At 37.4% G+C, this 17,520-nt stretch overlaps 1 protein-coding gene and 1 pseudogene across 1 annotated transcript in view; both read right to left on the reverse strand.

Moving 5' to 3' along the window:
• PLCL1 (phospholipase C like 1 (inactive)) overlaps positions 1-17,520 on the reverse strand; it is a 415,950-nt gene that overhangs the window by 154,858 nt on the left and 243,572 nt on the right.
• On the reverse strand, positions 1,090-13,058 carry LOC144454236 (transcription regulator protein BACH1 pseudogene; annotated as a pseudogene).

The raw sequence follows: 17,520 nt of genomic DNA on the forward strand, positions 1-17,520 counted from the left end.
ATTAAATATTTTACTTGATTATTCAGCTCTTCTACATTATTTACATAGCAGAAATTTACTTAATAAAATTTCACATTTAATTCATGGAAAAGTACTTCTTAACTTCCTAAATTTGGGAAGACCTTATCTTTCATCTGCCAAGTTTTCCCTAAAATAGTCATTCATCTATTCATTGATAGAATGGGAAAGTTATTTTTTTAAGATAAATATGTGTATGTCTGTGTATATATATATATATATATATATATATATATATATATATATTCACATGTGACAAAAAATTATAAATGGTACTTATTCTCCTTCCACATCATCTTTGATCCAGTGACATTGGCCTTTTTCCTATTATTCCTCACATAAGATACTCCCAACACTATGGATTTTCACTGGCTATCTCATGTTTGGAATTCTCTTTTCTCATCTCCTCTTCCTAGATTCCTTGGCTTAGTCTTAGCTAAAATCCTACCTTCTGCGAGAAGCCTTTCCCACTATCCCTCAGTGCTAGTGTGTTCCCTCCATGACTATCCAGATTTTATCCTGTATATAATTCATTTGTCCATAGTTGTTTGAATGTTGTCTTCCCCAATAGACTGTCTTTCCCTTCCCTTACATCTCCAAGCACTTAGCACAGTGCTTGGAACACAGTAGGCATTTAATAAATGCTTGCCAATAACTCGAAATCCAATTTTTTTAAACTTTAAGGATCACTAACAGCCAAAAGAAAAAAATGCTCGACTTCCTCAAGCTATGCTAGACTTTCACTCCAAGTTTTACTTTAAATACAGTAGAGCATTAATGTTAACTTAAAACTACTATCTTCTTTCCTGATTTTTAAAAGGTTTGTCCTATTCTCAAATGTGATTATTACATCCAAGTCAAAATACTTTCCAATAAAACTTATCTCTGGCTTTCTAATGAAGGTCACAGGGATAATGATATCAGCTTAACAGAAATATACTTAACAACAAACTTAACAGAAACTAATGTAACAAACCTATATTAGAGCTTCATCTTAACACACATGCGCACACACACACACACAAAACTTGATTATAAAAGTAAATGATATGAAGGAAATAAAATATAGCTTTAATTGTCAGCAATGCATTTACCAGTCAAATGACAGAAATCTGTAATGCTATCACTCTGATAACACTGACCCATAAGTAAAGATGAATTTCGTGGGGAGTTCTGATGTGAATCTTGTGGCTGGTCCTGGATTGAATCATTTATTTCTCTTGCGCATGGATAAGGGGAACTTTGTTCTCTGGCCAATGGAACATTCAGAAGCCCATGAGGTAAATTCATACATGATGGTGGCATAAGTTCAGTGTCAGGAGTAAATTTTTCTTTTTCAGAAATTTACAATGTATGTGGGCAACCTGCAGCAGAGTATTTTGTAAGTATCCGGCTGTGTTCATGACTTAAAGCTGCTTCTTTGAGGACCTGCTAGCAAAATTCAGTTAGGTTTTGTCTCATCTTACCCAGTGTTGACAAAATATTCTTTCCCTTAGTAAACTCTCCTCCTTCTCAACTTCTCAATTTCTTAACTCAAGACTTTGTGTACAGTCAAGTTTTCTTTTTCTACAACATTGTGCAGCAATTCTATTTTTACTTTGTCTTCAAATATCATGTATACAATCCAGTTGTTCTGGAGTCAACTTATGCATTTTCAACAAAGATTGAAAACCATTTCAATAAAGTGAAATGACTCTGCACATTGAATGGCAGTTAAACCTCACATTTGTTCTCTGGCTGAGTAAGATTCACTGCACCCTTCTGTATCTATTTCTGGATCATCTCCCAAGCTAATCACTCACGCATATGGGCAAGGGTCTTGCTATGGTTCTGGAACAAAAGCATCACTTCCAATTTCCAAATCATTTATACATTCTTCAGTACTAGAATATTTATGAGTAGGGAGCTGACAGAATTCAATGTAGTAAAAATCCTGATTCTGATGCCCATCCAGGGACACTCTGACCTTTTTCATGAAAATACATGCTCTGGACAAATTTTTGCTATGGCAAGTAACTAGTGAATTTGACAATTAGCACCTGTGTTGGAAAGGTCACTCCAGAAATGTTTTGCTAGGTTCTCTGCCACTTTGCTTTCCATGCTACTTTGATTATTTGTTGACGTGGGGCTGTCATCTCTATGACCTGAAACAGATTTCAAAGGCAGAGCTTGATTTTCAGCAATTGTTTTACCTGCTCTCAAATTTGTGCCAGTTAAAGAGTCTTCAGCTAACAGTTACATTTTTCATACCTGTAAGATTCAAATCACCTATTGGTCATATATGTGCAAGAGAAAAAGATAATAAAATTCATGTGGTATTATAGGAAGATCTGCGGGGAAACTGACATCTCTGTTTTTGCCAGAGAACTTTGAAATGATTTTTTTTGCTTCTTACTCATCATCTACTTCTACTTAACTGTCTTCATGTTTTAAAATCATATATTCATCTGTACAATCTTGGGTTTCCATGTCTTCATTTTCAGATAATTCATTTGGCTGAATAGGAAAAAACATTGATGTTTGAATATCTTTAACACTGGATTCTACAACACAAACTCTATCTGTTCCAAGAGCTTCTTGGAATTTCCTATACTTTAGGCCGAAAGACGGCAAACCAAAAACATCATTTTCTAAAAACAGCAGTTCACATGTTGGATTGGCATCCTCTTGGAGAGGAGGGAGTGTCTTTACATTTGCTTTAAATCTATGGAGTTTAAAGAGAGGGGTTTGAATATCTTCATTTTCTAGAAGCTCTTCTACTTTATCTACTTCTGGATCCCTTGACCCAATAGTGAAATTTTAATGTTGGCTTTCTAACAACGTGATATAAAGGAAATTTTTTGTTGAATCTTGCTGGTCTGCTGTGTAGCTCAGTTGGTCTGAGGAACTGAAAACAAGATTCTTCCAAATTATGCATACCTAAAAATTCAACACATTTGCATATTTCATCCACATTGTCTTTATTTACAATAAGCTTAACTATATGGGCAAATTGAATCAAAGACTAACTCCTTTAATTGTCACCTAGTGGGCTCTACCTGGGTGAGGCCCTGGGAGGGGCACTTCCTGGAGACTAAAAGGGGCTCTGATATTTGGGAGTCAGTGGTTCCTGACAGTGTCTGAAGCTCTAGAGCACCAGATACAAGCCAGTGACCAAGCCCCAGAAGGGAAGTGACCAGGTGATTGGTATTGTTCATTGTCAAAGAAAGGAGTAACACTAAGAAGACTGTCTGCCTGGTTATATAACAAAGCAATAATTCATATCAAAGTTTAACTCCACTGGCTGGTGCTCATAGAGTCACAGAATCATGAAGCTGGAAAAGACTGACAGAGGCAACGTGGTCCAGATCTCTGACTGAGGCAGATGGCTGATAGCACTATTTTTAGTGATTTCTAAGGATGGAGATTCCACAACCTCCTTAGTTGCCCATTCCAATCTTACAGTCAAGATGTTCTCCCTTATGTCTAACCAAAACTCCTTTCTTGCTACAATTTAAACCAATATCTATTCACTGGATCCTCCAGAGACATGCAGAATACACCACTCAATCTTCTGTAGTATCCTCTGAATTAGAGGGGTTTTTATTTAAGTTTTTTTAATTGACAAAAATCTATTTACTTTCCCTTCTTTGGAGGAAAAAAAATCAAATGAAATCCTTGTAACAAATACTAAGAGAATCTTGAGAAGAATCGTAGGAATTGATGCAGAGTAAGGTAAGCAGACCCAGGAGAACAATTTATACAATAACAACAGCATTGCTCTCTGAGCAACTCAAAGATCATCCATGACTCCAGAGCATCAATAATGAGCCATGTTACCCACCTCCTGACTCAAGATAGGTGATGGACTCAAAGTGCAGAAGGAGACATACTTGTTGGACACAGCCAATGCTGCAATTTGTAGTAACCACAAACTTTAGTCATCCACAAGCCTTCTCTTTTTCCTAGGTTAATTATCCCCATTTTTTCTTTGATCATTTTTGTTACTTTTCTCTGAATCATCTTCAATTTTCTACCAACTTTTTAAAATGCAGAAATAAAATTTGGACATAGTAGTCCATTGAGGACTCAGCCAATGCTTGGCATCAGTTCCATGTTAATAATAGAACTATGCCACTCACTCATTTAGTTTTAGGTCCTCTTCTTCTGCCATATTTGTGGAAAGTCAGTTTTCTCCACATTTTACATGTAAAAGTTAGTTGAGTAGAGGCAGTGAGTGTTGCAAGATAGAAGGCTAGGATGGGAGTCATGAAGACCTGAGTTAAAATTCCATCTTCGATACTTGCTAGCTATGTCACCTTGGGCAAGTGACTGAAACTTTATGCTAAAGGTCACATTGATATTTCTACCTACTAACTAAAAGCACAGATTCAAGCATCTTGTGATATCATTTTCACTACTGAATGTACATAGCCCATCTTTCCAAAGCATTAACCATCACACCCAACTTGACAACTTTGTACAACTCTGCCTCACTTAAATCTAATTCACTTGTGAGTCAAGACATCACCCTATGATATTATTGCTCCTCTTTGGAAACTAAAGACAAACAACAATAATCTGTAAACATAATTAGCACATTCGGTCCTATCAGTCATCAATAAATATATATTAAGTAATACTCTCGAAGTGAATATACAATAAGAAAGCTTCCTCTTGCCACAGTTGGTAAGGTAATAATCTTTAAATGAGTGTAATTCTCTACTGGGCAGCTAGGAGGTGCAGTGGATATAGTACTGGGCCTAGAGTCAGGATCATCATCTTGAGTTCAAATCTGGCTTCAAACACTTACTAGCTGTGGGACCCTGAGCATGTCACTTAACTCTGTTTACCTCAGTTTCCTCATCTGTAAAATGAGATGGAGAAGGAAATGGCAAAACACTCCAGTATCTTTGCCAAGAAAATCCCAAATGGAATCACATAGAGTCAGATACAAATGAAAAATGACTGAACAACAAATTCTCTAACAAATATAACAGTAATGTTGGTCTAGACACCAAACCTTTTAAGTTATAAAGTATGATGGAGTATAAAAAAAACTTCATAAAGGCTCTATGAGATAGAATGTTATAGAGATAGACATAGAATGATATATCTCCATGGAAAGAGAGAGAGGGAGCACATCCTCTTGTATTAAGATAGAATAATAAATTAATTACATCAATTCAATATGCCACACTCGATAATAAATACCATCATATATTGTTATTCTATAAATTAATCTAGAATGGAGTTTGGCAGGATTCTTTTTCAACTGATGGAAAGTTTCTTTATATGAAGAACTACATAAAGAGAGAAAAGAAAAGCTTTTAAATAATGACAGTCTAGGAAATCATGTAATAAGCCAGCTGCCATTTTAATAAAACAATCTTTCTTATGACAGGCAAAATGTATGGAGAGTCAACTTTGAACCTAGGAAGACCTGGGTTCAAGTCTCACCTCTGGCTGTGTGACTCTGGGCAAGTCATTAGTAAGGATATTTCCTAACCTGGGAGTTTTCTATATCATATGAAAATACAGGTCTAATCTCTGACTCTATTCTTTCTTAAGGATATGGAAAAAAAATATGTATTATAGGGAGTAAACACTACCTACAAGAAGTCATTATGTCCAGTCAACTTGAGTAGAACAACACAGTGGCAAATCTAAGTCTTTGTGTCCAAGAAGAGTTTGTTTGCAAAGATGGAGTGGAGCCTGTGGCTAAAGCCTCATCACCATGGCAAACTTTCACTAAGGTAGGCATTGGAAGAACTGGCAGATTAATAGCTTTTTTTCTTTTGTGTTTAGGCAGCCTGTCCAAAATGAGATGAGATTCATTTCCAACTTAGATTACTATCACTACTGTGTATCTAGTCCAGATATAGTTTAAATTGCTTCTGTACTGAATAAATAGTACACCAACATCTTTTGAATATAAGCTGTAAGCTCTATTTTGTCCAAGGATTTCTCCCACCAAAAAGATTAAGACAAAAAAAATAAATAAATAGCTTTGTCTGATTTGATCCTTCAGTTCAATTCATCAAGTTAAGCATTAAACATTATTTTTTCATTATTAATTAACATGCAAAGCACTGTACTTGGTACTATATTTTAAAATGACAAAAAAAGAAAGAATCCTGCCTTCAAGAAGCTTACATTCTACTGATGAGAGAGGCCCCTCTGACTCTACTACATATCACACCTGTCACGGATTGAATTGGGAACCCAGGAGTTAAGGGGTTAAATCAAAATCTCAAAGATCTGCTTTTGGACTATAGAGTTCACAGGCAGCTGGGAGAGTGCAGGAAAGTCAGAAGCAAAAGACTGAACATGGAGACAGCCAGGCAGCTTCTCATTTGTTGAAGCTTGGCTTTCAATCAGACAGTGGGAAGAAGTATGTGGTATTCCATGAATGCACGTCTTTATCAGAAACTGTAAGACAGAGGACGTCTGGAAAAATCCGAGGGACTGGCAGGAGAAAGTAAAGACCAATCCATGTCCCAAAACAAACAGCACAGAACAGAGATTAAGTACCTGGACTTTTGGTCAGGGTAGAGTCTTCGAGAAGCTAGGAAAGCAAGATGATTCCACGGCTAAAGTGATCTGTCCAGGGACAACCTTTTGTGATGCCCCCTAGGTGCTGGTTCTCCTCCCTCCTCAAATTATCCTCTACTGCTTATCTATTTGTACTGTTACCCCGGTAAAATTCAAGCTTCTCAAGAGCAGGGACTGTTTGGGGTTCTTTTTGTGTTTCTGTTTTGGTTTGGGTTTTTTGCTTTTATGTTTTGTATTCCCCCTTGCATAAAGTAAGTGCTTAGTAAATGTTGAACGAATTTTGTTGAACCCCCTCATCTCACAGGTGAGGAAGCTGTACCTCAGATGAGTGAAGTGACTTGCCCAAGGTTTCAAAGGTAATGACCAGCAGAGCCAGGACTAGAACCCAGGTTTCCTGAAAAGTATTCCAATTATTCCATCCTGTCATTTTTGTCTGGCATTTATTTGTTGAAGGTAGTAGAGTAGATAGCAACAAAGTTGGACAGGAAGATGAGAATTAGAATCCTGTCCTGATACTTACTGGCTGAAGCAAGTAAATTAACCTTCCAGCCTCAGTTTCTTCATCTGTAAAATGGGAGTAATAAGAATACAGAACTCACAGAGTTGTTGGGAGAGTCAAATGAGGTAATATATTTCAAAAGCTCTATACGTGTCAAGTGCTAAATAAATGTTAACTATTATCATTTCATCTACCTTACTTTTATATCTGTATCTGCATTGTAGGTACCTGCAAAGTAGGAGCTACATCTTGTACACTGCTTCTCCTACATCCCCCACAGAATCTAGTATTATGCATATCACCTCTTACATGGCAGATTCTTAACAGATGGTTGACTAGCTGATCAGAAATTGGATAAATCACCTAACTAGAGCACATCTTCTTAAAGAACTCTGTCTAGATCTCATTTTTCCCCATCACTCCCTTCTTATATTAATCTCTATCCACGTACCTATCATATCGCACTCCCTAACCTCACTCCCTAAAACGTAAACCTTTAAGGTGGGGGTTGTTATACACTGAGCTCTTAGAAGAACATCTGGAACAGAAAAGGTGCTAAATAAATATTTATTGACTAAAACATGGAACTCACTGAATATTCAGACACTCTGACAAAGCCTTTCAGATAATCCCTAGTTCTCTTCCCTCTTGTTAAAATATCTCTCCTAGAAGGCTAGAAATAACAATGATTTCTTTCTCTTTACTCCTGATGTCCCTCTAGGGGCAGGAGGTGTGAAAAGAAAAAAAAAGTAAGCCCTATTTTCTACCAGCTTTTGAAAAGGCTGCTGGTGCAATCAGCATTCAGAGATGAAGCTGTCAGGCTGCAGAGGTTTCATTCCATTCTAAGCCTCAACCCACGAAGCCACCCTCTGCAAGGAAATGAAGACTTTGGTGGAGTTAGTTATTTTAAGGAGATGACAATCTGGATTAAGAGACCTCGACCTAAGCCTGCTGATTAACAATGGAGCTGCTTTAGGCACAGAACTCCCCTAAGAAGATTAAAAATTGTGAGCTTCTTATGCAAGCCAAACAATTCCCTAAAACCCCTACTGACCAAGTTAAGAGGTAGCTTTTTAAAAAGTTGTCTGTTACCCTTGCACATCCTAGTCTCTCTTTGAGCAAAATGATTACAAAATCTGTCACATTTTAGGCACGCAGTACTACACATAATCCTGGGAGGCAGGTGCTATAACTATCCCCATTTTTCAGTGGTAGTGTCTGGGGTAAGATTTGAATTCGTCTTCCTGATTCCAAGGTCCAGCTTTCTACGCACTGCCATCACCTAAAGAAACATCTTTTTCTTGTTTGTTTATTATAAGTACAGAGCACTCTGCAAATTTCTTTTCTAATCCCTCTCTGTGGGGCGGAAAAGACTTTGAGGTCTCTCCAAGTTTATGCCAGCAGAGTATGCACCCTGGCAGGGTCTATCCATCATACTGTAAATTTTATCCTTTTTTTGTGTTGTGGACACCTTTGACGGTCAAGTAAAAACCTATGGACTCCTTAAATAAATGAAATAAAATACATAGGATCACAAAAAAACCCAATGATATGGTGAATATAATTATCAAAATATTTTTAAAATACAAGTTCACAGACTCTCAATTAAGAATGCTTGCTATAAAGTTCTCTACTAAGGTGCCACGTACAGATTAAACTTGCTGTCCATGGACCAAGACAACTAAATGTGGACAGACTCATCATCAAACAGATCATTCAGTGCTGAATTCTTTGGTCATGACAACCCACAAAACAAAGAAAACTCAAAAAAGACCCTTCAGTCACAGTTAACCTTCTTCTGTGCCTATGTTGACAGTAGTAGAGTGATAGCAACAGGAGTATTAGGGTTCTAGGAATCACAGTTTTCAGACCATCCACAAACTTTAATTTAATTGCTAATATTACAAATATGCTTTCTCTGTCCAATGACTGAAGTGTTGATATAATCTTGGAAAAATAGAATCATAACAATATTAATGTTTTCATCATAAAAGAAAGTAGAAAATGAAAGGATGATGCAGCTAAGTAAGAAAAATTATTCTCATGTTCATGTTGCAGAAGCAAATAAGAGAAATGGCAAAGGTAATTTTATCTTGCACCTAAAGGCAATAAGATTCATCAATTTATGGTATATTTGTTCATCCTCTATACCAGATGGTCACTTTGCTTGTGCTTATCAGCAACCGTGCAAGAGGAAATGAAGAGATAGAGAGAGCAAAAAACTTGATCAGATTCGTTAGACCAAAACAGCATATACCAGGTGTCCCCAAAGCCTGAATGCAGCTTTAAACTTGCTTTTGTTCATCCATTTTAGTTGTGTCTGACTCTTCATGACCTCTTTTGGGGTTTTCTTGGCAAAGATACTAGAGTGATTTGCCATTTCCTTCTCCAGCTCAGTTTACAGATGAGGAACATAAGGCACATAGAATTAAGTGATTTGCCCAGAGTCACACAGCTAGTAAGTATCTGAGGCAAAATTTGAACTCAGGAAGATAAATCTTCCTGACTCTAGGCCTAGCACTCTGCTACTGTACCACCTAGCTGCCCCTAGTAAAGTTTAAAAAGGTCAGCTAGATGCCTCAGTGGAAAGAGCCCTGGGCCTGGAGTTAGGAAGACCTGAGTTTATGTCCAATCTCCTATGGTTATTACTGTGTGACCTAGGGCAAGATACTTAACCTTGTTTGCCTAGGAGGCAGATAGGTAACTCAGTGGTTAGAGCACTAGGCCTGCTGTCAGAAAGACCTGAGTTCAAATCCAACCTCAGACTCTTACTAGCTGTGTGACCCTAGGAACAGTCTGTTTACCTTAATCCACTGGAAAAGGAAATGGCAGATCATTCCAATATCTTTGCCAATAAAACCCCATAAACAATAGGGTACACAGGGTCAGGAAGAGTCAGACCTGACTAAACTACAGAACAACAGAAGTTTAAAAGTTAGTAAAGCTTAACTTTAGTCTTTAATCTTGTGCTACACCTTATACTTTGATATTCAATGACTTTACTACATAGGTAGGTAAAAGAAAGAATGACAAAAAAATATGTTGAACAAAACATCTGAGATTTGAGGAATGAAAGAGGCTAAAAATTAGCTGTTTATAGACTACTCAGGTGCCTCATGCCTACCCAGGATGGACATGACCTCTCAAGAGAAAATCAGAAGCCCCTCAACAGAGTGAACACCAAATAACATCACATAGTCACCTACAAAAATTAAATGGACCATTTCTTAGTAAGTAGTCAAGAAACATTTGGTTATTGACATAAGTCATATCAGGATTAGTTGATTGTCTATGGCCAGACAATTGACTAGGTAGAGCCAAGGTCAAAATAAATATCAAAATTGTGTATGGAAGAAAGATGAGAAGATGCTGCCAACAATTATAATGTCTTAATAATGAACCCTTCAACAAATAATCTATCAATGATGGAAAATGGAAAAAGGCAACAATATTGACCTTGATTATCTGCCACAATGAGAAGGCCTAAAAAGTCCCCAAAAAACACAATTTCCTTGCCAAGCACAGGCCTGACAATCAAGGGCCACCACTGATTTAGAATCCAAATTCATTTTTAAAAGATGATATGGGATTGCAGATTCCATAGAATACAAATATTAATAGTGAAAATAAGGCTACAGAAAATTTGATATGAGACTCAAATGAGCTGTGACATCTCAAGAGCATTCAGAGATAAAGTTGGCAAGTTAACAGGAAAACTAAAATAGAAAATGGCTGTAATTTATCAATATTTTTATAATGATTTGTTGTTATTAGCAAGCAGGGAACCACAACCAATACACTCTAACACTTTAGCCCCTAACGCTCAATATAAGGAAGTTGAAATGGCATTTAAGAAGACAAAGTTAGAGAAAGACACTGGACCACATCAAAGATAAAACAAATAAATCCATACAGGACAAGCAATAGAGGGAGGCATGGTGGGAGTCAGTAGGCTAAAGTGTATTACAATGATGACTCATGTGCAAGAAATAGCATAAATGATGCCAACTAGGAAATGTATGATCAGAAATAGAGTAGCAAGACTGAAAGATAACAGATGGACGAACAGAGGACTGAACCCAATGATCTCCACAAAATGAAAAAAGTCCTAGTTGCTACTGTGAAAACATTGTCCATAAATTTAGTACATGAGAGCCAATGATCTAAGTCATCTTTCGAATGGACCACTGAAAAGACAGCAATGATACAGCAGAAAGAGCACTGAACCAGAGTAAGGAGCCCTGAGTTCAAATCCTACCTCTTTTTCAAACTCTCATTTAACCTCCCTGGGTCCCTGGGTCTCATTTTTCTCATGTGTCAACAAAAGCGGGGGGTGGGGGGTGGACTAAATGGTCTTTAAGGTCACTTCCAGCTCTGGATATATGCTTTATGTTCCTATAGTCTTATGTGTCTTCCTACTGGTAGAAATATTTTCCTTCCTCCTTTATCACCAACCCCACCCCCATCCCAAATGGTGAAACAATCACCAAGAACTTCTGATGCAATAACAAGCTCTAAAAAATTACCAGTGAAAGATGTAGCATTAAAAATATAAAGGTTTTTCTAGGGTATTGAGTAGTAACTCTTGCCTTCTTAAAGAAAGAAGAATCTCTGGTCCATGCTATTAAAAAGTCACATGATTTTTATTTTGTTATACTATGTTTACCCTATCCTGGGAGCTGACATTAAAATGATATTTACAAAAGCTACCAGACATTTCCTGAAAAGGGTTACTCCTTTTTGGGAAAGTATTCCAGAGAAGTAGCTGTGTGCATAAGATGTCCATATCACCTGAGCTAATTAAAGCTTCTAAAATAGCTTAAACTGCTTTAAAAAAATCAATTCCATTAAACAGCTATTTATTGTGTTTTGTATGTATCACTCTATGCCAAGCACTGTACTGAATAAAAAGTTAACAAGGCATAGTCCTTGCATTCAAAAGGCTTAATATCCAACAGGCATCATAAGAGGGGGACACAGGCACCTATAATATAATTCAGAATATAATTGGCCAAAGAGAGGCAATAAGGGCTTTGGCAGTTTAGGAAGGGAGAGAGAGAGAGAAAGAGAGAGAGAGACAGAGAGAGAGACAGAGACAGAGAGAGAGAGAGAGAGAGAGAGAGAGAGAGAGAGAGAGAGAGACAGAGAGAGAGAGAGAGAGAGAGAGAGAGAGAGACAGAGAGAGAGACAGAGAGAGAGACAGAGAGAGACAGAGACAGAGAGAGAGAGAGATCACATCTGGAGGTACTTGAGAAGGCTTCACGCAGGTTGTAGTACTTGAGCTGGTTCTTGAAAGATCAGTAAGATTTCAATGGATAGACGGAAAGATTACTTTTACACTCAGGGCAAGCATTTTATTTTGCAATAAAAGGCCACTACAGGGGAAAAATGAGAAATGAGTTTAGAAAAACAGGCTGGGACCAGAACAGAGAAACTGTTGTATTGTGATTTAATAAATTCATAACATGTAAGGGTCAGAATATCAAGGATAACCCTTCAAAACTGAATTGTCCAGTTATGTTACTAACCCAAGATGGCCCATGGATAAAGTGTGATTTTAAAAATCAAACTTCAACATTATTGGCAGCCTTGGCTAGTAAAATTATGATATAAACATCAGAATTAACAGCTAGTAGAAATATGACAAAGAAATTGTTATGAAAGTGTAACAAGCAGATAAAGGGAGATGCTGAACAAACTAGGGAGGTCATTATGTAGCAGCAGAAAAATAGCAGCAAAGTAGGAAGCCTCAATCATGTTGAAGGTCTCTGGTAATATTTCAATATTTTACCTGAGAAAATTTGGGAAAGATATTGTTGATTCACATACTCTATACCATAACTTGGGCAAAGCAACAGAAACCTTGTCCCAGAATGCTGATATAAGAATAGGAGTTCTTTCCCATGGTGGTCTTCCATACCTTGAAATCCTCCACAGGGCCATACCACATAGCACTTCGGTTGAAGGTCATGCCCATCTGCCATGGCCAGCCATGACCCATCATCATGCTTCCCAACGATTAAAAGTCATTGGTTATGTCATGGGGGTCAGGGCTGGAGTCTCTGCGGGATGGCCATAGATTGAATGGTTCCTCCCTCCTCTCTAGTCAACTAAATTTGCTCTGAACATCAGAATCCCTACTTTTAGCTCTGTACACATTAATTTATATCAATATACCTTTTTTGGTTTTTGCTCTTGAGAAGACAAACTAATCCTAGGAAACTATGATAAGACTATATTCAAATTGTATTCTTTAAAAGATTGTTGTTTCAATCAAGTGTCAAGTACATTGTGAGCACCTACTATGCGGAAAACATTATGCTACAGATATAGGAAGGCCCTAAAGGAGGGTTTATAATCTATATGGAGAAACACATGAAAAGTGAACTAATGATTCAAAGGATAAACAAGAGTCCAGGACAATACAAGAATATCATAGGATGGTACATGATGAATTGCTAAGTGAATGCTCCAGATGACAAGCTCTGGGAGTTCAGAGAACAAAGACATTACTATGAACTAGGCAGTATTTTGATACACCACAGTGTTGGCTTATTGCTGGACATTGTACTAATAGGGTCAAGTAAATATTCCTAAGGCATACAAAATATATTTCATTAGAGCATGCTTCATATATGCAATAGCAACTAGAAATGCAAAGGTTTGCTATTTTAGTTTTAGCTCTCATTTTCATTCCTAGTAGAAATTGGGAGGCTGCTCTCCCAGTTGCAGCAAATACTATGTATTTAAATAAATGAATTTCAGTGTTTTTTTCTGACTAAAGATTAGTTGACTCATTTTAATGTGATTTTAGCTTTAAATATTAGACATAACTGATCTAACTTCAACTATTATTCTAAAACAAAGACTTAAAAGATAATAGACCTAGAGGCAGAAGGGGCCTCAGCTACAATTTAGTCCAATTCCACCATTTGGCAGGTGACAAAACTGAAACCCAGAGAAGCTAAATAACTTTCCCAAGGCCACGCAGCTTCAGACAGGATTCAAACCTTGATGTTCCAACTCCAGATCTAGCCTTTTATTCACTATACAGCACTGCCTTTGAAACAGGTAATCTACCACAGGGGTGTGCTTGAGTCAGCTCAAAAGACTTTGGAGAACCCATTGGTAAATTTTCAATGTGAGCGTTTACCTCTCAGAAATCAGCAAACTCTGCAAAACAGCACTTGATTTATTGCTTTGTTGATTGTCTAGACTTAAGAAAGTGGCAGAGAATAAATTAATAATGCAGATTAAACTTGAAAGTATAATTCTACTTTTTTTCCAGAGATACAGTTGTTAAATATTTACCAGCACACCAGTGTCTATCCCGATGTAATTTAGTTCATGGGAACTGTGGGCATGGTTTCTTGCCAGTATTTATAGCATGGAAATCTTCATTCCCTTAAAATAAAAACACAGTCCTGAAGTTTCCACACAATTCAATTGCCCTTTCTAGGCTTAATAAATTATAAAACTTTTGTGTCCAAATATATAATGTTTCTTCTATTTTGTAACCTTGTGACAGAGGAATGGTTTCTGTCTTTTTGCTCTTTATAGTTCCCAAGATTATGGATTTTAGATCATGTGATCTAAAACTCTCATTTTACAGAAGAAACTGAGGTCCCAGGAGATAGTACTGATTTGGGTACAGTAGTACAGGTAACAAGTTACCAAACCAGACTTAGAATCCAGATACTCTGACTCCAAATCCAGGACTCTCTGAGAGGCAAGATGATTATCACACTGGCCCTGGAGAAGGTCAGACTCAAACATTTACAAGTTTGTGACCACGGGTAAATTACTTAATATCTCAGAACCTCTGTTTTCTTATGTGAAAAATGGGAATAATAATATTTAGATTACCTACCTTACAGTATTGTTATAAGGGAAAAACTTTGCAAACCTTAGAGAATTTTACAAATGTGAGTTGTTATTTCACTATAAAAGCATTTGATTTCCTATCTACCTCATTCTGGTGTCTAGTTGCTTATTTACTTAATATTACTTAGAATATTTACTAGTTCTAAAGTAACTAGCCAGCATTCTAAAGCACTGTAGCTGACAATATGCATTCAGGTTTACATTTGCTGAAATCATTTAAAAGATGCATACATCATTTGATTTTTAGTTGATGGTGTTTACAGAGGTATGACAAGTAAGACTCATGGGCAGAAATTGATGTGGAAAAAAAACGGGCAACTGATAAGACCTCTGAGCTCTGACTGGAAAAAAAGGGAGCAAGAGAGCAATTAGCATCAGGATAAAATATGATCAGCATCATCAACCTCCCTCCTGCCCAGTAAAATCCCCAAAACTGAGCAAATCACTTCAAAGTTAAGATGCATATTAAAATTGAAAACAGCAACATGGCATAATGGAAAGATATTCGATGTGGAGACAAAAGACTTAGGTTTAAATCCTGGTTCTGCTCATTACTGACACTACCAACAAGGCATTTCATCTCTCTGTGCCTCAGCTTCCTCGTCTAGAAAATGAAAGGGTTGGATTAACTGACCATCAAGGTCCCTCCTAATCTATGATCTGTGACCTGATTCATTCCTCTGTCTTTTGTTTTCCCTTAGATTATTGTTACGCATTCCTAGTGAAAAATTCTCCCCTTATCTGATTTTTCCACATCTTGGTTCCATGCACCTATAAAATGCTGTTGTTAATATTGTTATTCAGTCATTTCAGTTGTGTCCGACTTTTTGTGATCGCATTTGGAGTTTTCTTGGCAAATATACTGGAGTGATTTGCCATTTTCTTCTCCAACTCATCTTATAGATGAAGAAACTGAGGTAAACAGGGTTAAGTGTCAGTTCTTCCCAACTCCAGGTTCGGAGTTCTATACACCATGCCACCTAGCAGTTAACAATTAACAAGAAGAATAATGGGCCCAGTGGCTAGTGCACTAGGCCTAGAATCAGGAAGAATCATCTTCCTGAGTTCAAATCTGGCCTCAGACACTTACTAGCTGTGTGATCTTGGCCAAGTCACTCAACCCTATTTGCCTCAGTTTCCTCAGCTGTAAAATAAGCTGGAGAAGAAAATGGCAAACCACTCCAGTATCTTTGCCAAAAATATCCCAAATGGGGTCACGAAGAGTCAGACAGGACTGAAATGACTAAATAACAGCAACAATAATAATAGCATTTGGATAATGCCTACTATGTGCCAGGCACTGTGCTAAACAGTTTACAAATATTATCTCATTTAATTCTATGGCAACCGTGGGAGGTAGGTGCTATTATTATCCCCAGTAGAGGCAAGCTAATCTGAAAACTAAGAGAGAGTTGGATCAGACCAAGAGGGAACCCAGTAGGGAAAAGTCATGGATAGAGGCAGCGTTTGACTCCTCCTCACAGTATGAAGCATTCAAACCCTCCTTTTGTTATCCCTGGCTCTCCCTAACTTTGGTGGAACATTTCAAAATCAGCATGATTTTTTTTTTCCATCAGTCTTTGCATTCAGTAGGTGATGAGGACATTTTTCCTTCAAGGAAGAGCTGCCTGCAGCACAGATTTAATGGCCTCGCTCTCATTCACCCAGGAAAATAAAGGATCAAGAACAGAATCTGGTCATTTTAAGCCATATCTAGATCCCTAACTTAGTATTCTATATAAAATATATGTTTTATAGACTCTCAGACAAAAGTGGCTGAAAGGGCTGAATATTTCCTTTTAAGACAAAATGTCTACCTTACAAAGAAGTTATAAATGTATCTCCCGAAGATTTCTTCTCTCCAGCTTAATGACCCCAAACTGGATGATTCAACTTGTCACAGGGGTGCCTGAAAATACAACTCCTGCAGTACAATTACTTCAATGGCAAGACTGGATTTGCATTCTCTCCTCTCATTATGTAAATAAGAGTTATTATGAGTGATCTACAACAAAGTCATAACTAACATGGGGTGAGCAGGGCTTTGCTCAGGATGGGTTGCTGTGGGCAGAGGCTGTTCTTCCCTTTGGGTGTCCTTCCTACCTTCATCACCATGATCCCCACATCTTGCCTGGCAATCCTCTCTGGCAATGATTAAATATCCTCAAACCTATCTCTCCAGTCTTGGTGAACATTATTTGCCTCCCTGCACTCTGTGATCCAGCCAAACTGACCTTTCCATTCCTCACACACCACACTCCATCTCCTGTCTCCATGGCCTTTACCAATGCCTAAAATGCACTGACTTCTTACCTCTGCCTCATAAAGCCTTCCTCTTTCTTTAAAATACAACTCAGAAATCATCTTCTGCATGAAGTCTTTCTTGCCTCTCAAACTACTTTGTACTTCATAATTTTCTATATGTTTGAAATGATTTGCTTCATATTTATACTGTACATATTTTTATATGTATGTACTTGTCTTCTCCATTAGAATTTAAGTGTATTGTAAGTAGGTATTGTTTCATTCTTTTTACTAGTAATCCCTAACAGCTACCTCAGTGCCTGGCTTATAGTGGGTGCTTA

The sequence above is a fragment of the Phascolarctos cinereus genome, unplaced genomic scaffold (genome assembly GCF_003287225.1).
Source record: "Phascolarctos cinereus isolate Bilbo 61053 unplaced genomic scaffold, phaCin_HiC Scaffold_726;HRSCAF=1367, whole genome shotgun sequence".
NCBI lineage: Eukaryota > Metazoa > Chordata > Mammalia > Diprotodontia > Phascolarctidae > Phascolarctos > Phascolarctos cinereus.